The sequence below is a fragment of the Desmodus rotundus genome, chromosome 3, assembly GCF_022682495.2.
Source record: "Desmodus rotundus isolate HL8 chromosome 3, HLdesRot8A.1, whole genome shotgun sequence".
Classification (NCBI taxonomy): domain Eukaryota; kingdom Metazoa; phylum Chordata; class Mammalia; order Chiroptera; family Phyllostomidae; genus Desmodus; species Desmodus rotundus.
In genome coordinates this window covers 79,554,360-79,579,838 of record NC_071389.1, presented here as the reverse complement: position 1 = coordinate 79,579,838, position 25,479 = coordinate 79,554,360, and the positions used below count along the sequence as shown (strand labels likewise).

The window sequence follows — 25,479 nt, the reverse complement described above, 5'->3', positions numbered from 1 at the left end:
TGTTTGCTTGCAGAGTCTCTTCCTGAAGATGCACCCTGCCGATAGCATAACTCCGACTTACTTGATGAAAGACTAGGTAAAAGGGATCTTGGTCACATGACCCATCTCTAATCTTAATTTCTGCTTAGTTTTGGTTGTGGAAGTGCCTTTCACCTGTTCCCTTGTCAGTGTCTCAGGGGTGTATAAATCTTTTATGAATTGTTACCACATAGAAAAAGTAAATGGAGAAATATAATAAAGAATTTCTCTCCTGGTCGGCAATCTAGTTTTCTAAACTAACCTCTCCCTCCCTTCCTAAAATGTAAAATATATTTAAACAAACAAGGAAAACAGAATACCCAGCACAACCAAATGATGAGGTGCCATTGTGGCATCCTAAACCCACATTGCTGAGATATGATCTTCCGTGGAGAATTAATAGGAAAGTGATGATCTTAAATGAGTACGGTGCAGAGTCAAGCAGGTCTGACGGCTGCTTCTGTCTTCACGGGGCAGGGGGAGGGAATGGGGGGAGAAGAAGCCAGCAGTGCAAGAGTGGGTGGAGGAGGCAGGTGGTAGGGAGAGTTGGTTTTCTTTCTTCTTCATGCTGAGCGCTGAGCGTGGGGCCTCGATTCCTTCTTCCTTGGACTCCTGTATTCATCTCTCTCGTTTAATCCTGCGGGACAAGGATGGTGACGGCAGCACAGGACTGCCACTCTTGGTCTCCTTCCTGCCACCACCCAATCATGTGTGGGGACATCGGGGTTTGAGGAAAGACAAGGCGTGATCTGTAAGGATTCACGCAGCCCTTGTTATTGCTGTCATTTTAAAGCATGGCGAAAACTTTAACCCAGCGTAGTGAGGCACGTGGAGATTCTGTATTCCTTCACACTTTCATAATTCAAGTTAGTGGCCAGTAGCTGAGAGCTGTCGTGCCAGCACTCCAGGTGATAGGGAACAAGTCCTGCTCCCTAGTCTCAATAATGTACAGCCCGTGGGGTGTGCAGACAGGAGTGCAGCTGGCGGCAGTCCAAGGTGGAACCGGATAAATGTGGGCGCTCGAAGTGGGGAGAAGGTGATGTTCACTTAGGCCTTGGGCAGCCTGGAGATGGGCATTTTCCGGGAGTGAAGTCATGTCAGCAAAGAAGTCCATTGTGCTTGGAGGGAATAGCGGGAGCACGGAAGGGATTGGGGCGGAGGCCCCGAGAGGGAGGCCTGGCAGGGGAGACAGTGGTGATGGTTAGACCCCAGAGGCAGGCTGCCTGGGTTCAACTCCCAGTTCTGTCACTTAATACCTGGGTGGCTTGAGAAAGTTGCTTAACAACTCCGTGTTTCAGTTTTCCTATTAGTGAACTGGAAATATAGTACCTCCTTCATGGGGTTCTTGTGGAATAAGCACTATAATACAATATTATAACCTTATAAGATTATTATATTGTAATCTCATATTATCGATCATATAGTATGTAAAAAGTATAATTATATAATACTATATTACATTATAATAGTTATTATAACTTGAGGTTCAGTAGTATAGGGCCTAATAGGCTAATTTAAGGAATGTCAATTTATTCCGTAAGCAACAGGGAGACTGGAAAGGGGCCCAAGGTACTGTTACAGGAGAAAGAGTTCTTCCAGAAGCTCAGTTCTTCTTGCTGGTGCAGTAAAGAATTACAGATCATCAAGCCTATTAGTGTGCAAGCAAAGTTTATTAGTGCTAAGTTCTAATGGGAAAGCAAAAGGAAGGGTGGCCAGGGACCAGCCGGCCAGGTACCCCCCAGTGTGGCAAAAGAGCCAAGAGAGCAAGTCCTTTGTTCTGAGGACTTACGTAGTTCATGGGATGGGGGTGAAGATGTCATATTGATTAATGGGTAAAGGTGGTGCCAGCTTTCTTGGGGGGATGTGACTACCCAAATGTAGCTATGTGTGAGGGTCTGTTAGCCCAAATCCTCATCTTGCTCCAGACTCTACTTGTTCATTTTGTATACGTGACAGGAGGCAGGCAATTAATGAAGTTGTTTTATGAGGTATTTCTTTGGACGCTGTAGACCCCTCCCCTTCTCCCTTCCAGGCCTTGGGATGAATACCCAGTCTCAAGGTTTCCTTTTTCCAGCTAGTAGAGATGATGCACACAGACTTCCACGGGCCCCCCTTTCTCCTGCACTGTCATAGTTGTGCTTCTTGTTCGGAACACCTGGCAGCCTTATCGAACCAGGCTCAGGACTGCTGGGTCGACGGGTGAGACATGCCTCCCTCCTCCTCTCTGCCTTGGTTTGCTGTCTGTCCTACCTAACAGTACAACTTACACAGTCTGATGTGCCTTCTAGAAAATAACTCTGGCAGCAGCATGAAGGAGAGGTGGAAATGGGTGAGACTGGGGCAGAAAGACATATCAGATGCTTCTTTTAATCAAGACCGGGTGCAAAATGGGCCATAACCAGGGCTGCAGCGGCCTGCTTGGAGAGCAGGGCTGTGTGGGGCATGATGGATCACAGGAACAAGGTTTCACAGTGGCTCAGTGGGGGACGCAGGAGTGGGGGGCTTGCTGGATTCAGAATGGGTGTTGTGCAACTTGAATTTCAGGACTACTCTCGGCTTTAAATAAGTGTGTATATGTATTTTACATCTTTGTGTGCATATATAAACCTGTGTATATCTATACATGCATACTCTATCTGTATCTGTATGTATCCACATACACAGAGCTATGTAAGAAAAAATATAGGTAGCATTATGATATGCCGTGTACTGATGATGTGATTTTGCACTTGCCTCCATGTGGTAAGGAGCAATCTGTCCCTGAGCCCTATTGCCACCACCCTTCAGTAAGGACTCATCTCTGTGTTGGAATATTTGCCAGCATTTTCTAAATAGTAAACAATCCCATAACAATTAAGATCATTCTTAAGAATTTCAATACCTAAGGACTTTGTTATTTACATGTAGGTTTCCTGTGATTCCAAGAGCTATTCTTAATTGGGGTTGCATAACCTGTTACTGATTAAACCCCAGGTACATGTTCAGCTTATGTCTCTAATTAAATGAAATTTAACTCTCCTGAAGGAAGAGGTTTGGTGAGCTTCCTCCCCACCTGGTCTGACAAGAGCTTTGTATTTGTCAAAAGAAATAGAGCTTTAAAAACATGTGTGTACATCAGCACAGTGCTTGCAGGGAAGACATGCTGACAGTTTCACACTACACGTGTATGAAGTCTAACACAGGACTTTTGCTCTAGAGATGTGCTAGCTTACTCATCAAACTTAGGAGAATTATCGTGACAAGTGTTGGAAATGAAGGATGAGTAGTTGGGGCTTCGTTGTAATAATCTCTCTACTTGTAAACACGGAACCTTTCTTATTTTTTCTTTAAATTTTAAAGAGAATTCATCTTTTAGAAATTGGAAGGCACTTTTAGGACCCATTTCTTAGAGAGGATGTGGGGTGAATTTAGGGCCATTGGAAGGGCCACTTACTCCATCTGGCCTGGCGTTCCTACCTCTAGATTGGCTGTCAGTTAAGCTCATTGTTTTCAGACCTTTTAAAAACAAACAAGGGTTTCTACCTGTATAATTACACGCTGCCCCACAACTATTCAGTAGATGGGACCAAATATTCAATATTTGGTGTCATTGACTTGTTTCATTTTGTTTATTAGCAGGCTTCTTAAAAGCCAGAAACGAAGTTTGGGTTTCTCAAGATGGTTCATGGGATGAATTTTTGAAGAAGTAGCATAAAGATCAAGAACCTACCTAGCAAACTTCCCAAGGAATGTGGCTTCCAGAACTTTGAAGGAGAAAGGGATCCTTAAACAGAGAAAGAATAGGTAGTTTAGATGCTGAAGACAAACGTTGCTTATTTAATTTCACCCAAAGCCAGCTCAGGTTACATCCAGCTCCGGGGTGTGAAAATGACTCAGAAGGGAATTTTATTGCCTTTCCCCTCTTGGAGTGGCTAGATTACAGCTAAGCCCCTAAGGGATCAGATTTCGCAGTGGGAACATTGTTTTTCTTTTAAGTTTAAATGCATTTTATTTTTAGATAACCTACATGCCATGTTTTTCTTAAAAACAATGCCTCTGCTCCATATAAATCAAGGTCAAAATAAATGGAGAGCTCAAGGTAACATCAGTCCCATTTGCCCTGGGTCCTGGTGTGCGGATGAAAAGCAGCAGCCAGTTATGATGACAGGCGATAGATCCAAATTGCCAAATTTGTTAACATTTTTCCATTTCTAAACCATCCTTAAAGAAAATCACATATGGGGTCACACCATCCTCACGGTAGTCCAGCAGGGCAACCATGCCACCTGGATTCGTGTTTTCACCAATACAGAACTGGAACATTTTTTTAGTGTCCAGGGAATCCCAATCTGCATAGTCGTAGAGTTGGAAGAATAGTGAGCTCTGAATGGGGTTGTTGCAGGAACAGGAAGTGAAGGACAAGGAGAGAGAAGCGTAACAGCTTCACCCCTTCTCTCACCCAGGTACAAAGCATTAAACATTTAAAGGCTTATCAAGAGTGTGTGTCTCTTAAAATAAGAACTGGAAAACCACTTAAATGTAGATCCTACAGCCAGCTCTGCTGGAGGAAAATGAGTGATAGTGATATCCTCCATCCAATGAGCAGGTGTCTGTCCTTGCCGATTTAAGGGGGGGATGGGGATGTGTGGGGGGCTTTGTTGTTGTGAATCCCTGAAACTCTGGTGAGTGCCATGTCCATAACCATCCCTCTGAAACCAATAAAAGAATAACAAGTTGAAATCAAGAGAATAATGATGGATTGTGTTCGTATGTGTTACTACAAATGCTGGCCCCATCACCTCCCTTTCGTGACCTGTGCCCCAAGCCAAGCACGTACCACTTGCGTTCAGACTGTTGCATTGGTGGGGCACACGGCAGGGTCGAGGGCTCACACAGTCTGGAGGGGCCATGGTTCAGATTGCTGGTTTGCAGAGGAAGGCAGCCAATCTTGTACAGAGGTGACTGCCCAAGTCTCAAAGGCGCAGGAGAGCTTGCCACCTGGAGCTCGGGAGGGGACAGATCCTTCCTCCCATATTCAAACAACCCAAGGAAACAAAACGCTCCCATTACTTAAAAGGCTAAGACCCTCATCCACAAGTTGCTAGGGGGCTGGGGGTGTCGAACCACAGAGCGCTGGCTCGGGAGCAGTGCTCTGACCTGTGCGCGTCCTCCCTCCCCAGCACACCCTGCAACCTCAGGTTCCAGTGCTGGGGCAGGCCTGCCTCTCGACAGACTTGTAAGAACCACAGAGCACAGCTTCCCGTAGCCTGGGGTTCCCTGACCAGTGGGGTTCCCTGGGGTTCAGGTCTTTAAAAGTAGTTGAAACATCTGTTTCCATTTATATTTCTTAAATGAATCAGTTAAATCATTATGTACGTTCCCTATAAAATTAAACCGGTTGAGAGCACTGAGGTGCACGCGTACGTGGTCAGCGTAGTCCAACGTGCAAGCTCGTTACTGTCCACCACTCGGTCAGTTTACTGTTCGGCAGTAGTGCACTGGCCCATGTGCACTGTGGCCACGAGTCCAGTTCAAAATGGCTTTTACTCTTAGTCCAACATGGTTTTCTTTATAACTATAAGGGCCTTTTAATGAAAGACAGGAGTTCGTATTACCGTGGGCTGCCACAACAAAGGACCAGAGACTGGATAGCATAAACAACAGAAATTTAGTTCTCACAGTTCGGGGGGCTGGAAGCCTGTGATCAGGGTGCCAGCAGTGGGGTCCCCGTGAGAGCCCTGTCCCTGGCTTGTAGGCAGCCGTTTTCTCGGAGTGTCCTCACGTGGCAGAGAGAGAGAGACAGCAAGCTGCCAGTGCCCCTCCTCATAAGGACAGCAGTCCCACCATGGAGACCCAATAGTCATGACCTCTTCCAAACCTAACCACCTCCCAAAGTCCCCATCTCCCAATACCATCACATTTTTTAAAGTAGGGCTTCGACATATGGGTTTGGTGGGGGGAGCACAAACATTCAGTCTGCACAGTCTGCAGGGGATGCAGATTGAGGCCTCATCTTCCCCAAAAGTCATGATTCTTTTCCAAGTCTGTGGCAAGACCCAAATCTTGAAATACTAGCTGAAAGCATCAAGGTAACATGGTGGGCTGAACACATGACTTGACCATCACACCCTCCTGAAACACCAGTAAATGGTATCAAAGGGGCATGGAGGCACGGGCCCACTAAGACAAAGAGAATATATCAGAGGACACGTAACAGTGAGAAATCCAGCAAAGTGTCAAAGCTGGAAAGCAGGTGAATGGACTGAGCAGAACAGATAAGGGTGGCAGCTAACTGCTGGCAGTGGGGAGGCCTTGGGCCAGACCGTCCTGCCACATTATCCCAGGCATAGAAGGAGCAATTAGATCCAGGTTTCCCCTCATTCATCTCATACAGAGAAGCAACTGCCACACCCCAACCCTAGCAAAAGAAATGGGGCTTAAAATCTTTGTGGAGGTTGGACCAAAGTGATTGTGGCCACATGGCCCAGGCATACTGGGGTCGATGGGCATCATAATGGACAGTGCATGACTGCATACTGACCTGTGATGGGACCCACCTTGTCTCCCCCCAGGTGCCAGGAATGTCAGCAGCCAAGGCTTACGTTCCCCAAGCAGGAGACTAGAGGGCCCCTAACTGGGGAGTGTGTGTGGGCCACGGGAAAGACTTCCAGATACCAGCACTTTGGGGTCCTTCCCAAGACAGAGGGCTCTCTGCCTGAAGCCCCTCAGCTGACAAACCCCTCATCTTACTCTGTGCCATTCAGTACAGTGGCCCCTAGCCACGTGGGACTGCTGAGCACTGGAAATGTGGTACCATGACTGAGGAGCTGAATTTTTATTTTGTTTAAATTAACTTTAAATAGCCACAGGTGAGCAGATGCTACCATATTGGACAACACGGTCCTAGACGACTGAGAATTTGACTTTATTTTTCTAGAGGCTCTGACCCCAACTTTTACTGAAGCAGCAGTATTAAGTTTTATACCCAAAAACAATTGCTGAGGAATTTTCCTTCTGCCAGTGAACACGCTTACTGTGTAAGTTATCGATCCCATTCTAATGTCTCCTTTGCAAGCCCTTGCCATCACTGCAGGGCTTGCATGGTTCTGCACACGCGTGATCTGTCCATGAGTACGTGACCCTGCGTCTGAGGAGGCCCAGCGTGCCAATGTTCGTGGGGATGCAGACTGAGGCCTCGTCTTCCCCAAAAGTCATGAGTCTTTTCCAATCATATTCCTGTAACCATGTGTTGCATTTAAGGTATTCGGGCAGTTTCATTGTCCCTATTGTGCCTTCACTTGTAATGATGATAGAGTTGATCATTATTTACAGATTTCGCATTTGTGAATTTACCTACTTGCTTAAAAGAATGTATTTGCAACTCCCGAATCAGCACTCACGGTGCTTTGGTGGGCATTTTTGTGTCAAGCACAGCGCAGCAGAACAGTGCAGCCCCTCAGTGCGCACCCCTCCACCGTCACACCCGGCAGCAGTCGGCCTTCCTGCTGCACTCCCACGTGGTAAACAGGGAGGGTCCTTTGTGCAGTTCATTTAGCGCCACTTCTTTTACGTTGTAGTGTTTTCTGTTGGAGGTTTCTCTGTTTAGCGGGGGCCATAGTGCTGACGTGCTGTCTGGCGTTCCTAAGCGCAGGGAGGCTGTGACATGCCCGTGAAGGAAATATATGTGTTCAATAAGCTTCATTCAGGCGCAAGTTACAGTGCTGTTGACCTCAAGTTCAAGACTAATGAGTCAACGTACAGGGTCCGGCACAAATAATGCCCCTCTTTATTACCAAATCTTTTATTTCAAAATCATAAGCGCATAATTCTGTAACATAACAATATCACAGTCAAGCACACCATATGACATTTTAGGTGAAATGTTCAAATTGAAACTATAAATTATCACACCCACATTATCACCCTACCACCCACACTCAGGCAGGCCTCACTTCTGCCGGACCCTGTGTATTCAATAAACGTGTGAGGTCGTGGGTGTGTCACCTCGTCGGGGGAGTCCACGACCTCAGTTGAGCTCTGCATATGTGGACCAAATCGCCACACTGTGCACTGAAATCTTACCATTTGATTTGCCAGTGACACCCCAGTAGAGCTGAGAAAGACAAAAACACATACAAAACAAAGTGTGTTGCTCAGCCGGCATAAATGTTGTGGCTGGAGGCTCGGGACCCTCACCCCACACCGCCCCGGAGCGCTGGTTCGGCACTAACAGAGGCAGGGTTAGCACTGACGTCACAGCACGCAGCTACCACGACAGTGAGAACTGACTGTAGTTACTTTCTGCTATAGTAGTTTTAGATATTCGTAGAAGAAATGTTCTTGAAAATTTTTTGTGCTTGCTCTGCTCTAATGTTTGTTTGTATTCTTAGATTGTAACTAGTAACCCCAGTGACAGTCATTGTATTGCAAATTTTTTATTAACTGATTTAAGCTAATTTCAATGCCAACAGCTTTTTGAGATTATTCTAATTTGCCTTTCAGTCATTGGTAATGTTACCTTCCATGGAAGAAGCCCAGTGAAAAATAATTTGTGATTGCTACTGCTAAGACTTCATCTTCTATCTCCCTCCAACAGAATAAGAAATATATCATTCCTAAAAATTCATAAAGGATTTAAATGAGAAATCCCCAATTTTTAGAGGCATAGTTCTTGTGTTTTAAAAGACATCATACTGAACGTAGTCCAGGTTAAACAAATGCCTTTTGTATGAAGATATTTCCATGTGGAAGGTATCCAGGTTGTACATCTGGGCCCAGTTATTTAATTTGAAGAATTTAATAATATTTTAACACATCTCTCATTTAGTTAAGATTTTCTTCTTGAGATGCAGACCACCAAATAATCATGCAAGAAGACAAAAGGCAGAAAAATAGCTTAAATGATATGATGGAATTAGTCGTGTGTTTATGTGTGTGTGAATTAGAAATTATCTTAATCTACTAATTCGGGAAGATACATTATTGCTTTTATTTAAGTATCAATAAACATCAATGCATCTGGAACCTAGTAAGTACCAAACAAATGTTTTGGGGGAAAGGGAAAAAATGAGATGGAGAGAATGAAGGAGAAGGGATTTAGCTACTTAACTCTTCCAGTTTCATAAAGAAAATAACCACAAATGCCCATAAAATACTACTTGCTAATGGAAGCTCGCTAAATGCTGGGTAGACCTCTTTATTTTAGGAGAATTGGTGATTGGTTTACAACAAGAGACTGAGGCCCTCCCACTAAAGATTGGAATGGCCTTGAATAAGCCTCTTTGCCCTAGAACCAAAAAGTGTCACCACCCACACTATCCAAGCAACATGCCCACCATGTGTGGAGTATCTGTCTGCGCTCATTTAACACCCAAGCCATCTTATGTGGCGAACACCATTATTTCTGATCTACAAACAAGGAAGCTGAGGCTCAGAGAAGCTCAGTAAGTTGTCCAGGGTCACACAGCCAGTAAATGGTGGAAATGGAATTTGAGCTCAGGTCTGTTGGACTTCAAAATCTACACTTTAACCAAATGTCAAAACTTCACCATAGGCATCAACGCATTTTTCTAGATGTCCATCTGATTCATGAGTGATAGGCCTCCATATTATTTGCCACTTCTGTGTGTAGTAGGTGCTGTAGTAGGGGGCATTAAAATAATAGGTTTTTAAAGGGTTCTATAAGTACAAATAATCAACACAATTTTTAAAGAATCATGCTACTGAAGCCGACTATAAAAAGTAAATCATCTGACTAGGAGTATTTTAAATTTTGGCAGATATTGAGTACCTGGAGAAATTGTAACCCTTAACCACTGGAAAGTTCCGTCTTCCTTTTCCATGTCTCCCACCTGCCTTTTCAACACAAGGCCTATCTGAAATACATATCAGGTTATTTTGAGGGAATAAGAGGACTTGAAGAGTGAAAATGCAGAGTGAGAGTTTTGTGTTTGCCACGTTAGTTTGCACCTGACCTTTCTGAGATCCATCCTTGGTAGCTGACAGTGTCCTGGAATTTAGTTTGGTCCTGGTTGCTAAGTGTGAACCGCGAGCACACGAATCATTGGAACCTCTCTCAGCTTCTGTTTCTCAGAAGGTTGGAGTAGAAAATCCTGACTTCTCATCTATTTGTAAAATATTCAATTTTACATCACTTTGATATTTACCACATATCCATATAATATGGAGTCATGTATGCTATATTTATAACTTAAAGAAAGAATTAAAGTGACTTAGTATGTGATGCCGTAAACACATATCATCCCCAACATGCTGTATTGTGTGGAGCTGATTCATTATGCTTGCGTGCCCTGGTGTATTTGTCTGTGCCCCGTTTCTGTGTGGGACAGTTTACACACATTACGGCTTATTGGGAATCATTTTTACATTCTTTCATGTTTAACTAAGGATATGACTTAGGAGTAAGAGCCCAGTGGCTTTTCTTCTTGTGACTCTCTATGGCAGATGGCTTTGGTAACAGCTACCAGAAATTTTAACTGCTGCTGGCCTTCAGGAACCTAGATTTAAATGAACTTGGCTTGATGGGCGTTATGTCGTGGAATTAGAACTGTGTTCTGGTTTCATCACTTTGAAAGTCATCATCCTGAATTTCAGAAAATACGTGATAAAATTGTTGAAATGCTTAGAAAATAGTGACATCAACGTACCTTTATTAAACTGTTCGTTTCTTTGATTGATGTTTTTAATCAGGCACAGGCACACTGTTATATAGCTCTGTAGCTAAACGCGTCTCCGTGTGATTTATGCCAGTTTACATCATTATGGAGATACAATGCTTCACTAAGCATTAGGAAATTAGGTGTTTCATGTGAGTAATTGTACCAAAAGATTATCTCTCTTTAATGCCTTAAAGAATGTTTTAAATCAATCTTCAATAGAAGTCTCTTTAAAATATGTACTTTCCTATTTCTCCTTAGAGTACAGTAGACCTAATTTTATATTTTCTAGATACTTTAGGGTTCTTATTAAAGCATGTCTTACTATGCTATGCTTTGAATAATGATGCTCACAGGGGTTAATAAAAAGTGCATGACTATTTAGTTTTTTAGTTTAAAATCTCCTCCCCCGTCTCCATTTCTCTCAGGGGCTCCCTCTCCTATCAGCCTGCCTCTTGCTTTATAAATTATGTTTCTAATCTGGTATGGGCTTGGAAACAAGACTACCAAGCCCATTTAAATTGTAACTAAAATTAACGTAAACTAGCTAGGAGAGGGAGCTTGGGGAGCTCTCACTACGTGAGATCTAGCGCATGGATTTGTGCCATCCGTTCTGCTGTGTGTTGCTTTTTTGGCTTCTTGCTAGCTGGAAACTTGACTGTGATTTAGATAAATGGATGCTGTGATGACTTCAAACTCTGGAAAGTATTTTAAAGTAATTGCTGAATTCATATAAAGGAAGAAAAATTTTTGGATCTACTTCAAATCATTAAGAAAGGTAAAATTCCCCTAATTTTAAATACATTCGTATAAAGAAAAAGTATTAAATGAGCTGAAGAATCATTCACTAATTTAATTGATTCACCTGATATTCCATTGGTTTTTTTGAGTTGGGGGAAAAATTGACACAATATGGAAGAGTTTTTCTTCCATTAGCTTCAACTCACACTCTGAAGGACTTATTCTTTTTTGCATATTTTTCCTAAGCAACAATGAGCCAATATAAATTTTGCAATTCCACTGAGGCAAATTAAAATTTTAACTGAACTTTTTCATAAACCAACAATGTGAAGCTTGAAAATACTTTAACGACCTCATTAGGAAATTAACCCAACCTGTGGTTTTAGGAAGGTGCATTTTGAAATAACCTTTTAGGTGTATTCTAAACGAAAAAAACTATTGTATTTTAAGTGAAGCCATTCCTATAAAATTGCCACCTCAAATTTCTAAGCTGAAATTTGGATTTTCTTTCACCTTTTTTCCTCTATAAATTTGTTTCTTATCTTTGGGGTCTTGATAGGAGAATAAAAGCCTGGATTTGCTCTATATCTGAAGAAGTCTATTGTAGGTAATTTTCATAAATGAAATATTCATATAAATTTTGAATGTGTGATTTCCTTATTTGAAAAATTAAAATCCCTTTCCTCAGCTATGCAAATTAGGACATGACAGTAACGTTACAATGAACATTTAAAGGGATAAAAATTATACTTCGAATATGAATAACAGTAAATCCCATTAAAGGTATTGTTCAAAAAAGTTACAGAACCCTTGTATGAAATAAGGTAGAAGTACTTTTAACATATGATATTCAAAATGCCTAGAGTTTGTTACAGACCACTTTCCATGGGCTTCGCTTTTGCCCTCTAAGTTTCGGTGAATATTTTTCTTCCACCCTCATCACTGTGGTAGTCTCTAAGGCTCAGCGATTTCCCTTCTGTTTTTTCTCATCTAATTTCCTTTCCCTGGGAAGCCTGTTTCCTCCTCTGGTTTTATACTGAGCTCTGTTTGGTTGCCTCTTTGCTTCTGGTTTCTTGTCAGTTCTTCAATTATATATATTCAGTTGACCATGAGGCATTTTCATTGGGATAGCCCAGCTCATTCCAAAGATAATACTACCTCCTTTATCCCACCTCCACCCCGAAGCAGACTCCTCCCCAACCTCCCCATCTTGGTTGGGGCTCACTCAAGATCAGTGCAGAAAAGGATTTAATACAGGGAATGAGGTGCTTACATCACTAGAAGAATGAAAAGGTAATGGGACCGAACACCTTTAGATGGGAGAGTAATCAGAGTCAGGAAGGGACACAGCAGAAACTCAGACCCAGGTCTGAAGATTCAAGTACATTCCCTAACAAAAACCCTTATATAAAAAACAAGTTTTTTAAAACTGTGTTTTTACTTTACTAGTTTTCCCCAGCAAAACTGTGGGAAACAGAACCTTAGTCGCTAAGAATAGAGTTCAAGGAGGAAGCTGAGAAGAGGACTCAGTTATTGAAATCAGGGTTCCTGAATCAGAATACTGGAGCAGAGCGGGCTCAGCCCCTATTTTAATACCAGATTAGGTGTCTTATTCACTATTCTGTCTCCATTGCCCAGGACATAGGATATGCTAAAAAAACAACAGCAACAGCAAAAAGTTGTCATAAGAAAGAACAAATGAAATCCACAATAAAATAGTCAGGATCTGCTCACTGACTAACAGCAGAGCAGACAACTGAGGTCTGCTTGTCCTTCCTGCCCTGCGAGTTCAGGGCACTGTGCCCGGGCAGCACCCGCCTCTGGGTGGGATGAATGTTCCACTGGAGAGAGCACATCTGCTGGGATCTGTCCCTGGTATTTCTTTTTTTAATTTTTTTTATTCTTACTGATTTGAGAGAGACGGACGAACATTGATTTGTTGTTCCACCCTTTTATGCATTCATTGTTTGATTCCTGTCTGCCCTGACCAGGGATCAAAGCCACAACTGTGGCACATCAGGACGACTCTAACCATCTGAGCTACCCGGCCAGGGCCTCCCTGGTATTTCTCCAAAAATAATTTTAGTTATAAGAGATGTAGATGCATCATTTGATTCCTGTAACATACAATAAGTCAAGAGTTAGCTTTATTTTTCAATTTCTTCAGTTACTATTTCCCTGTTTCAAAAGCCTACCCTACCTAAGTTTCGAGAAATCTTACCTTCATTTAATTTGATAACATGGCATTCTGCTTTTAAAATAATAATTTAAATATTTTAAAAGTTTCCTCAGCCTTTTAGGCCTATTCAGTAGACCAGTTAACTATTTTTTCAGGATTTGTTTCAGTGATTTTACGGAACCTCAAAGACAAACATAAAATCCTCTCGTGTTCTTTTAATAATGTAGAAAGGAGCTTTTGCAAAGCCAGAAGTTTAGACAAAGAGACTAAACTCAGATGTCTTTCAAAATTTGACCTTCATGATATTTCCTAATCTTCTTTCTTCCAAATCCTTTCCAAGAACCATTGTAAGTAAAACAGTGCACTAGACCCTTCTTCGGGAACAGAAACTCAGACGGCCCTGCACCACATGAATGAAAGACAAGAAACTTTGAAGACTGACTCACATCCCAGGCATCAATTTCTTCTATTGAAGTAGAGCTTCATGTACTAACCCTCTCAAAAGAACCTTTCAGAACTAGTAACTCAGGAGGGGTTGCAATAACTTGGTGGGAGAACCAGCAGAGGCCTTTGTTCTAATTCTAATTAACCAGTGAAACTTCCTGGCTCAGGTTATCACAGAGCTGAGCTCCACCTTCCCTTCCAGTCCCAGTCCAAGTCCCATCTGGCTGCGCCTGCCAGGTGACCCCTCCCTCCTCTGAACCGCCAGCAGCCCCTTCTCTCTCTCCCCCTGCCTTGCCCCTTAGCTGATCAGCCTTCTCCAGAGCCCTGCGGACAGCACATTCTGCAGTCATCAAGGCCTCCCACCATCCTCTGCATCCTGCACAGAGGAAATACTTAGCAAGTGTCTGTTCATGACATTGTGGTCGATGATATAGTAATGTCAACAACGATTTCATTATGGAGGGATCACTATCTTTAGGAAGCACGAGGGGAAAATTAGTGAAGGCTGCTGGGTTAATCAGTAAACAATCTGTGTGCCCTGATGTACAAGCTTCAACCTGGAAACATGAAGGTTTTTGGGGGTTTTTTTTTTGGTTTGGTGGTGTTCAGTTCTGTTTGTCTTTTTTTTTTAATCCTCACTTGAGGATTTGTTTTTATTGATTTAAGAGAGAGAGAGAGAAACATTGTTGTAAGAGAGAATCATCGATCGGTTGCTGGGGCTTGAACCTGCAACCTAGGAATGTGCCCTGATAGGGGATCAAACCTACAACTTTTCGGTATATGGGATGACACTCAAATCAGCCGAGCCACCCAGCCAGGGCAGTTCTGTTTATCTTTTTATTTAGTAAATACAGAAGATAAAAAGTACTTTGTCAAGGTGTACACAGGAATCAAGTTAACTGAATGTGCCTTCTACCTAAAGCTAGCTCAGTGTTTTAACTCTAAAGATTCTTAGTATTTGGTGAATGAATGAATGAATGAATGAGTCAGTTAGATGGACACAAGCCTTTCTTACTCACATTCTACATAAAATGGTACTTTTGAAAGTTGCCTCATTGGTTTTTGTTTAAATTATTTGGAGTAAGTCATCCAGATATCTTTTTCCACCCTCTCTTGTCCAAACTAAAAATAAAACTTGGGTTTCTGTATTCGGTAATCCCTACAGTTTGAATCCTTAGTACTTGTATCATATTTACATGTAGTCCTACTGCACAGGTGACCCTTGCACTTGGGGATGGGGAATGGGAATGAGTGAGTCTGTTGCTGGTGTCCTTTTCTGGGAACAAAGAGGCTCTCTCTCCAGAAACCTGAAGTGGAGAGGTCGGGCTCCAGTGGTGGGAGAAGACTGGCCTGTGAAGCACTAGTCAGGAAGTCTGTCTGGGCCTCCTGGGATTGGAAGGGGTGATGCGTCTTAAAACAGGCTAAAGAAATTAGGAGAAAGTTTTGTATCTCTTGGGGCCCAAGCGTTAAAGCACAAAGCAGTGGCACTTGAAGGCCGTGTGGAGCAGTAACCACTGTCAAAGAGAAACAAAGCTGGACACTAGCTAAAGGCAGCAACACCAGTCTAATTCTTCATTATTGCAGTATAGGAAAGACCCCAGTGTAACCTGAGCTCAACTCCATGGAAACAAGAGGCAGGAGGCCGTTTAAAGTCTGGAGTGTGCCGCAGGGAAAGAACTAAAGAACATTAAGGGATATGATTCAGCTGTCTGTGTCTTTTAACTGGCTTCTGTTGAATAAGGAGGCTTCCACCCTCCCCCAAAGGCTGGAGACAGAGGCTCGAGTCTTCCCTGATGATTCCATTTCAAGGAATGGCTTCCAGGTCTTTGAGAAAGACACTCCTAGATTGTAGTAATGTACACACCTTGAAGAGACAAAGAAAGGATTTACTATTGCAAGTTTTTGACACTAAATGCTTTCAGAAAAGGGAGCTTGGGCCCATGCCAGGTGTTGACTGGAACAAACCTAAGTGCTTTTGGCAGCATCGAAATTTCCATGCAGGGATCATGGGGCGGGGGGGGCGGGGGTAGAGTCATCATCTGGGGGACTGAGCCTCGAGCTGCTGGAAAGCACGCTGGTGTTTCTTCAGGTCTTCTAGAGTGGGGCTGACGCCATCATCTGTGTTGAAACTGAGTTCTTACATGTCTAGTTGAGAAGAGGGCCCCGAGGAGTCTGACTAGAGCTTGATCAAGGAGAGAGTCTCTGTCGCCATTCTGGGAGAAGCTCCAAGGATGTCAGAGGGACATAGGCCCAGCCACCTGTGAAAAAGAAGCATATCCTTCTGGTGGTGACCTTGGAGGCTGACTAATTAGGGCACTGTCCACTCCCTACACTGACAACAAGAACTTGTTATGTGACTTGTGACGAAGGGTGCGATTTCTACCCCAGATTTTCTGCTTCGTAAAGTCAAACATTGGCTTTTGAGGAAGTTAGGATTTCAATGTTCCACATCCAAGGTTATGCTGATTTTCACTTATTGTAAGCTTTTTTAGATCAAGGATATAAAGCAGGAATGTGATATGGAGCTATGAAGTGCATTTGTTTACATGAAAGCCAGTTTTATTTTTGCTGTTGAAAGAAATCTATCAAGAGGGTATATTTTTTTTTTTGCCACAGAGCTTGAAGGTTTGTTCCTCCTCCTTCAACTTATGAGAAGACACTAAATTTTAAAGTTCTTTCCCTTGAGTCTTATATAGCAGAGGTTAGCAAACAACCACCCATCTGCCAAATCCATGTTTCAACGTGTTTAGTAAATAAAGTTTTATTGGAACATAGTCATGTTTATTTATTTGCATGCTAACTATAGCTGCTATGGCAGAGTTGAGTAATTTCTACAGAGACTGTGGCTCTCTAGCCCTTTACAGAAAAAGTTTGCCAACACCTGTTCTATTTATTCACAAACTACTTTTTTTCATTATAAATATTCCAAATATTCTTGCTGTCTATTTGCAATATGGAGTAGAAGCCTTATAGAGTTCATGCTGATACTTTTGGACTCAATTGTATCCCCCACCAAAATTTTTCATTTGAGCAAGCCAACCTGAGTAAGACAGCATCGTGTGAGGCCTGCCGTGAAGCTTCCAGAAAAAAAGACCAAGTGCACACCCGGTAGCCAGGTTTCCTGACACACCAGAAACTTTGTCTCACGTAATTAAAGGCCTCCATCACACGCAGTGGAGGGAGATGCAAATATTTGCAGCAAACTACTATTCTTCTTTAATCATGAAGAAATTAAAATACAAAGCTCATGTCTATTTTGAAAGTAAAATAAAAATAACTACAATAAAACCCTTACTTCTTTTTTTGAAAAATATAACTTTTCCACTTATTCATCCCTTTTCACAAAATCCATTCTGACTTTTCCTCTGTAAAGAAATCACTTTTATAATCCCAAGGAGGCCTTTAGTTTGTGGTATTATTTCTGTGACCTGAGGTGAACAATTGACAACTTTTAAAAGCATTTAAGCTCACAGCCAAATAGTATAGCTCTAGATTCTCATAATCTTCCTTTCCCTGAGTTTTTATATCTTAAAACTAAGCTCATAACCTCATACCCATTAGAATGGCTATCATAAAAGTAACAAAACAACCCCAAAAATAACAAACATTGACAAGGATGTGGAAAAATTGGAGCCCTTGTGCATTGCTGGTGGGAATGTAAAATGGTGCAGCCACTATGGAAAACAGTATCGCCATTCTTCAAAAAATTAAAAATAAAATTACCATATTATCCAGCAATTACACTTAGGATATAACAAAAAGAACTGAAGTGGGATCTCAAAGAGATACTACGTGTTTGTAGCAGCATTATTCACGAATGGCCAAGAGGTGGAAACAACCTATGTATCCATCAGCAGATAAACAAAACGTGGTTTATCCATGCAATGGAATTTTACTCATCCTTAAAAAGGAAAGAGTTTCTGTCACATGCTACAGAATGGATGAACCTTGATGACATTATGCTAAGTGAAATAAGCCAATCACAAAAAAGACAAATGCTGTACGACCCCACTTATGTGAGATACCCAGAGTAGTCAAATTCGTAGAGACAAAGTATGATGGTGTTTGCCAGGGGCTGAGGGAGAGGGGAATGGCGAGTCAGTGGGTGGGAACAGAGTTTCAGTTTTGCAATGAAAAGTTCTGGATATTGGTCGCACAACAATGTGAATATGCTTAACACCACTGAACTGTGCATTTAGAAATAACTGTCAGGTGACAGGATGTTTTAATAAGGAAAAAAATTAAATCAAGTTGGTTGATGTATTTTCATCCCTCATTCCTGTAATACTGTGTTTGTATAACTTCGGGCAAGATTTGCTGTTAGCTTGATGATGAGGCCGACATGGACCCTTTTATGGGTTTGCCAGGAATAAAGAAAATGGGTTGATGGTTCCGATTTGCCTTTGAACACTGTTGAGATCAGCAGGGTTCTCGTCAGCACCGTTGCCATTGAACACTTCATCTTCTCACTCACTCAAGTCCCGATGACACTAAGAATCAGTAAGAATCAATTAGAATTTGAATTCTAAACTGTTGCCTTGGCCCGAATGAACCCATCACTAGGAGTCAACTTCTGGAATTGAGAAACTGCTGGACAATATTGGGGAACAAAGTTCCATTCACAGTATCATAAAGAATCAATCTCAAGCAAATGAAAGTTTGAATTCTGCTGTTTTTATTTGTGAATTAAGGATTGTACATTTGTCAGCTTCCGCTACACATGCTACAGTGACTTCAAAAGAAGTGCAAAACTACCCATCAGAAATAGAACTCAGAAGCTGCAATTACAAAAAATGAAAGGAGAAGGCTGAGAATTCATTCAAGGGAGCAGCGTACTGCTTGTCACATCTCACCGCCTTGTCATAACTGGGAGGACTGATGGCTTCTGTAAGAACAAGCAGTGCCTCAAGCAAAGCTCTGAGTAACACTGCGCTTCAGACCTGGCTTGCTTGCTTGCTTGCTTTCTTTCTTTCTTTCTTTCTTTCTTTCTTTCTTTCTTTCTTTTCTCTTCTTTCTTCCTTTCTTCCTTTCTTCCTTTCCTTTCTTTCTTTCTTCATGCTCACCTGAGGATATGTTTATTGATTTTAGAGAGAAAAGAAGATAGAGAGAGGGAGAAAGAGAAACATTGATGTGAGAGAAATAATCAGTTGCCTCCTGTACATACCCCAACGGGTGTTTGAACACAACCTAAGTATATGCCCTGGCCGGGAATCAAACCCACAACTATTGGTGTACAGGGTGATGCTCCAGCCAACTGAGCTACCCAACTAGGACTAGATCTTGTTTGTTTATTGCCTATGTTATGAGATTTCTTCTTTCTTCTTCACAGTGGTTATGTTTTTCAATTTTTCCAATTACTGTTAGGGTAAATGTTTGATTCACAAACCAGCTATTCAAATATTCTCAGGTATTTTTCAGGGATTGGATCCAGGTACTAAAGGTTGATTCCCCCCACCCCACCCACTATAGGTTAATAATTCACTCCTTCTATTTGAGGATAATGGATGTTTGACCATATTATTCTTATGATTAGCTGGTGAATGCTTGGATGAAGTACAGAAAAACCCAGTCTATTTCTGGGTGAAGCATCTTCTCACACAAGAGGAGAAGATTGAGACAGAAATGAAAAAAAAATGTGTTTGATGTGCAAAATAGGAAGGGACATTCCTAAATTACCTGGACTTTGGACATTACTTAGATTTGGAAATTTTCGTTATTTAACTACTTGCAATGTTTATGCATTTCTTCTCCATGAGCATTTCTGTTCTGCTTTGGTGTAAACGTCTTCATGTAGCTCAATATTTCAAAGACAGGCACTGAAATGCATAGCAAATCTCGCACAGTCTTTCCTGTAGAGTTCCCTCCACCTGAAATGACTGATGGGAACTAACTGAGCAGATATTCACCTTCCTAAACACGACCATTACTTACCATTTGCAGGCACCCCTCAGAGATACCGGGGTTCGGTTCCATAGCACCGTAACAAAGCGAGTAGTGCAATAAAGTGAATCGTCATCTTTCTGCTGGGGCAGGACCTTGCCTTCAAGTTTTTAAAAAAGCAACACCTGTGAAGTGCGATAAAACGAGGTGTAGCTGGACATAAAAAAGAAAGACGGGAATTATAAATTTGTGTGCGACTCTACTTTCTCTGGCCAGTGAACCTGTTCCCTGAAGTGGAGAGTGCTCACTCCGAGCAATCACCGAGTGTTATGCGCGTGACACTGTGCTTCATCTCCATCCGTGAGGCCTCATTTGAAGACAGTTACATTACCCTACACTTCATATGGTGACTGAAGAAATCATCACGGTTTATAAGCTGTAAAATTCTGCCCAGGAAATAGCAAAAAGCATATGTTTAGTTCTATATATACACTATAGCTTATCTATACATGGTTGTTTATTTATAAACAGGCTGAACAAATATGAGGCATATTCCTAGCTTTTTAAAGGCATAGTTTAAGTGTTGCCGTGGGAGGAGAAGGGAGAAAGCAACTATTCTCTAGAAATGTCCCTTTCACACAACACGTTTGTCTCTCTGGACATCTGGCATAATTCTGCATAGTTACAATTTTTTTCCTTTTTGTTCAAAATTATTAGCTGACTTTAGTTCTGACTGTCAATAATGAGAACAAATAAAACCCCTCAATCTAAGGCTGCTGTCTTTGGCTCAACAGTGTCAGAGGAGTAAGATCTTAAAGCACAACTATCTTAACAGTGCCTTCTAAAGACTCTTGCAGGGGGGCCGACCTGGCCACGAATAGAAAAACGAGCAGTGAAGCAGCAAGATTATTTCCATTAACTTGGCACCACAGAAACACTTTGAACAAGGGCCCTATTATCTATCAGGTAACAGGTGGTAGCTAGGGTATTAAGCCATTCTGGGCAGGATTTCAGACTTCCATTCTTCAGTGCTTTAGGCGGTACACTTCTATCATAAAGCGATCAATAATAATTAGGTGTCTGGAATGAAATACAGTACAGCATTATGTTTCCTACATCTGGAAGGAGAAACTCGCTTAACTAGCCCTAAATCGATGAATTTTCTTTTTATTCCTGGGGGGAGCGTTAGAGGCAGCAGAGAACACGGTGGAAATGTGAATTGTGACTCAGTGCGCAATCACAAAAAAATTAGGTGTTATGACACACTTTCCTACAAGTAACAGAAGCAAGTCCCAAAGCATTAAGCCTTTATTTCTAGCATAAACACCTTCATCACATTGCATTCTCTGTCACTGTAGGGCCATCTGTTTCACAGTTAATGAAAAAGTCTGTCATATTAGGTGATATACAGGTGAAAGGACAAAGTGAAGGTTGTAAACAGGGCTTACCGTAAATTATTTTTCAGATTTTAGTTTTATTAAATCATGTTTTACCGTGTTCCCATAAGAGGGGGTCAGTAAATGGAGAAGGAATTATTTTTGTGTCTCCTAGATCTCAGAAGAGAAAACTAATACTTAAATTCTGTCAGAATTTGATTTGAAGTTTCCTGTGCTGATTGGAGTGGAGGATAAAGAAAATGGAATTTGCAAATTGTAGGGTAAACTTACCTCAGTGCACTCCCAACAGTGAGGAGCCTGATCCTTGCAAAATGACTTCCCAGAAGTTGCTTCTTACTTGTCACTTCAACAGCAGGCTCCAAGAGCAGTCATCCTATTTTCAAAATTCAGAATCATTACTTCTGCAAACTACCTCTAGAACTTGCTACCAACAACGTTCTTCCCCCAAAACTCCAGGTCTCTGTCTTGCTGCCTAGAGACTAGCAAGCGTTAGAAGCAACCCTTCTACCCTCTGGTCTGGCCCATTTGGACAAAAGACCAGGAAAAACCTGCAGCTCGTATTGCCTTATAATTACCCTTTCTTTCATTAACAGGAGTTAGTCTGCTGGCCAACAGCATAACTTCATTATATGGTGGCTGAGTTTTTTATTCCCCTTCAGAGACTATTGCAACAGTACAAAGAGAAGCAGAGTTAGTAAGAATGTCTTCTTCAGGTTTTTATTTGGAAAACAGGACGTATTGAGAGAATTCATCAAGGATCAACACACAGTTTGAAGGGTGGTTATGAAGTAACACCGTATTTCCACTGCCTAAGTCAAGAAAGAAAATACCGGTAGCGCTGGAAGCCCCCGAATGTGCCTTTCTGATTGCAGTGTGCCCTCCGCAGCAAAGGTAGCCGCTAACCTGATTTTTACTGTGATCATATCCTTCCTTTTCTTTGTAGTCCTGAAGTTTAGAGATATGCATCTCTAAACCATTTATTTAATGCTGCCAGTGTTTTAACTTTACATGGAATCAGTATGTGCGTTCTTTTGTGTTGCTCTGTTCACTCCACATTACTTGTAGGATTCATTCACTTATACTTTTTATTTTGAAAATTTTCAAACATAAGAGAGGTTGGAAGAATTGTATAATGATGACATTATATAATTGTAAAGTTATATAACCATCACCTAATAACAGGTACTTGATTTGGCCATATTTGGGGTTTTTTTTTCCTGAAGTGTTTTACAATAAATTACTGAATTCTCTAATCATGTATCTCTTAAAAAATAAAGAAAATGGCCTATATAATTATAAGACCATTATAATATGTAGCAAAACTGACAATAATTCCCTCATATTTTCTTATCCCTGGTCCATATTCCTATTTCTCCAACTGAACCCAAAACATGTTTACAGGTTTGAACACTTAGTTCAAACCAAGACCCATACCGCATCCATGGAGAATGTACTGGTAACAGCACAGCTGACAGCTTAAAATGAGTCCTTCCTCTTGCCCATCACTTTGTGAGTGGCTGGAGCCCCTGTGGGACCTGGGTGCAGGCAGGGCTCCCAAAGTACTGAGCGAGGCAAATCGCCCCTCTCTACTCATGACAAGGTGCTCCCCTCATGCTCGGGGACTCTAAAGGAATTATACTGCCTGAATTACTGTCAGAAAGAAGTACCTAATATCAATTATGTCAAACCCAACAGTCCTATTTGGGGCAGGTAGTATATCCAGTCTTTACTTATCTGGGGAATGCACAGGGGCGGTGGGGGCTGGGTGCGGCCCATCAGGAATCTCATTGGAATGCAAATCTTTACGAACTGAAATGTCTGCCTGGAGGAGAGGTAGGTAAATGGCTGGTCCCTCACTGGGCTGATATTGTAGGACTTTGGGTTTTCGGGTACGTTTGATTCAGACATTTACTGGAAAGCTCTTGACAAAAGAGTTTGGCCCATCTAAGTCTCTGCTGTGTTCGACAGACTCACCGACGGGGGTCCTTTGCTTCCTGTTACCTGCTGGTTAGATCAGCACCTCCCAGAGATTTTCCTCAGATGGGAAGTCCCAAGGTACTCCATAAAAGGGTCATATTGTCAAATGAGTTTGAAAGAAACACCAGTTAAACTGAGTTAAGCTGGGGTTTATTCATTGTAGGCATTTTTGTGCTAATGACCACTGTGATTCTCCTGTGGTACATGGCATCTCCCAAAAGTATTGTCCTCAGAACCCTTTCCTCAGAGCATCCCTGGGGGTTACTATTCTGCACAACAGACTTTAGAAAGTGCTGGTCTAGATGACTTCACAAGCAACAGCAAATAAACAATCTCATCTCCGACCCCATGGGCCATGAAGAGTTTATCCAAGCTAGCTAAGCAGCATTACCGAAGAACAATGGCGGGGCTGCAGTGTCCATGCTCCCTCTACTTAGACATCCGCTGAAGTTCACACTGTAACAATGGGGGGGAGGGGGGTGCAGTCTGTGGTTACCAATCATAGGATGAGGACACTTAAGCCTTAAATTCTTTTCAATGGAATTTCCACATGGTTTGGATTTTTAGAGGGAAAAAAATTCTGAACTGGTCAGTGTCTCTGATTTTGAGAATCGTTTGACCTTAATTGACATTTTAAAATCCATTTTGAATTAATAATTCAATAAGCTTTTCTTTAGATAATCAGTTATTGAAAACCTTGCCTAGTTATTCCATATTTGGCAAATGTTTAGATATTCATAGTACTCTGGAACATCTGAGTTAGAAAAAAGCACAATATTTGGTGCTCATATAAATTGCTTCTAGATTAATTTGACTTCTTACATATGTTTATACATTCTGTCTGAAATTAGACCTTTACACTTGCATTCATTTTTACTTCCCCTTCCTTTTCAACATAGCACTTAGATTGACAACTATGTTGTTTTTCTCATTAATTTCCTTCTGAAGCAAAAGATCAGCTGGCATTTGCCATTTGATCTTTCATAACAGAAGGGCTCCAGTTTCCCCACTTCTCCAAGCCCTTACTCCCTTGTATAAATTTAATTTTGAAAGAGAGTCTTTTCATCGTAACACAGTGAAAGCATTTCCTCTGGAGAGAGCGTTAATGTGGGCGGATGGTGGTGTTTTGGGTCCATCCAGGCTGGAGCTGTGGCACCACCTCCTCAGTCATGGCGGCGATGGGAGTGGAGGTACGGCCTAGGTTCTCCAGGCTCATTCCTCTTGTCACCGGTAGATTTCCAGCCTAAATTCCCTTTCACCGGAGTTGTACGTTTTTAAAAGGATAAAAGCTACAGATGTTTCTCACAGGTTGACTGTTTTAACGACTGAAGGTGTGAGACTTTACAGTGAGTTACTGACAGTTCCATCATTTCTCAACCGCTGCCCCCGTCAAACTTCTCCTCGCTACAGAGTGTAATTTAAAGGCAGCTGAGCAGGGAATTTAATGGAGAGATCACCCTAGAGAAAAATCTAAATGAGTCCCAGCTCTGTTACTCTGAATAGGACCAAATGACTTGTTCCAGCGTCAATATTACTTTTTTCCCATTTCCTCATCTTAAAATAAAAAAGCAGTAATTGAACATTATAAAACATGAGATATTTCTTCCATCAGTGGTACCCTAACCAGAAATCGTATGTGATGTATATACAATTATTATCTGGTGATATATTATAGAAAAATTCTCATATCTGTTCATGTACATGCCTGAACAATTATAATTACAGTAGCAATGTTTGTATGCCCCAAATTTGGAGCAATTTAAATTTTTTCAGTTGCAGATGGTTAAATAAAGTATGGTACTTGCATCCCACGTAATGGTGTGCAGTACTCAAAAGTCCTGAGGTGCTTCTGTATGTACTGATGGGAGGGGCTCTAAAACATATCAACAAGTGAGAAGGCAGAAAGACATAGAACAATATGAGCAGAATGATTCCATTTGTTTTCAAAAACTGTATTTATATATAGTAAGGGGGGATGCTTCTGCCACCGTGTATCATGTCATTTGGTGTGGGGTCGTAAAACTCCTTCACCCCCAAACACACACTGCTCCAGTGGTCCCTACACCCACCGCTGACGCGTGTTCTTTCGTACACCCTCCTGCCCTCACCTCTGGGGGTGTATTTACATGTATCTGTTTTATTATCATGTACTCATTAAGCTTTATGTGAGTGCAGCCTATCCTTTCTT

At 41.8% G+C, this 25,479-nt stretch overlaps 1 protein-coding gene and 1 long non-coding RNA gene across 10 annotated transcripts in view; one reads left to right on the top strand and one right to left on the bottom strand.

Annotated features, from left to right (window-relative positions):
* The window catches only part of PHACTR1 (phosphatase and actin regulator 1), a 521,513-nt gene that overhangs the window by 386,806 nt on the left and 109,228 nt on the right, over positions 1–25,479 (top strand). The gene's annotated exons all lie outside the window — the stretch shown is intronic.
* On the bottom strand, positions 18,710–21,891 carry LOC123480261 (uncharacterized). 2 transcript variants are annotated; one of them, XR_008426361.2, is made up of 3 exons: positions 21,585–21,891; positions 19,969–20,130; positions 18,710–19,100 (listed from the first exon to the last, which is right to left on the bottom strand). It is a non-coding gene; the product is annotated as an uncharacterized lncRNA (long non-coding RNA). The 2 variants fall into 2 exon arrangements; XR_006656172.3 differs by having other exon boundaries at positions 19,969–20,102; positions 21,585–21,887.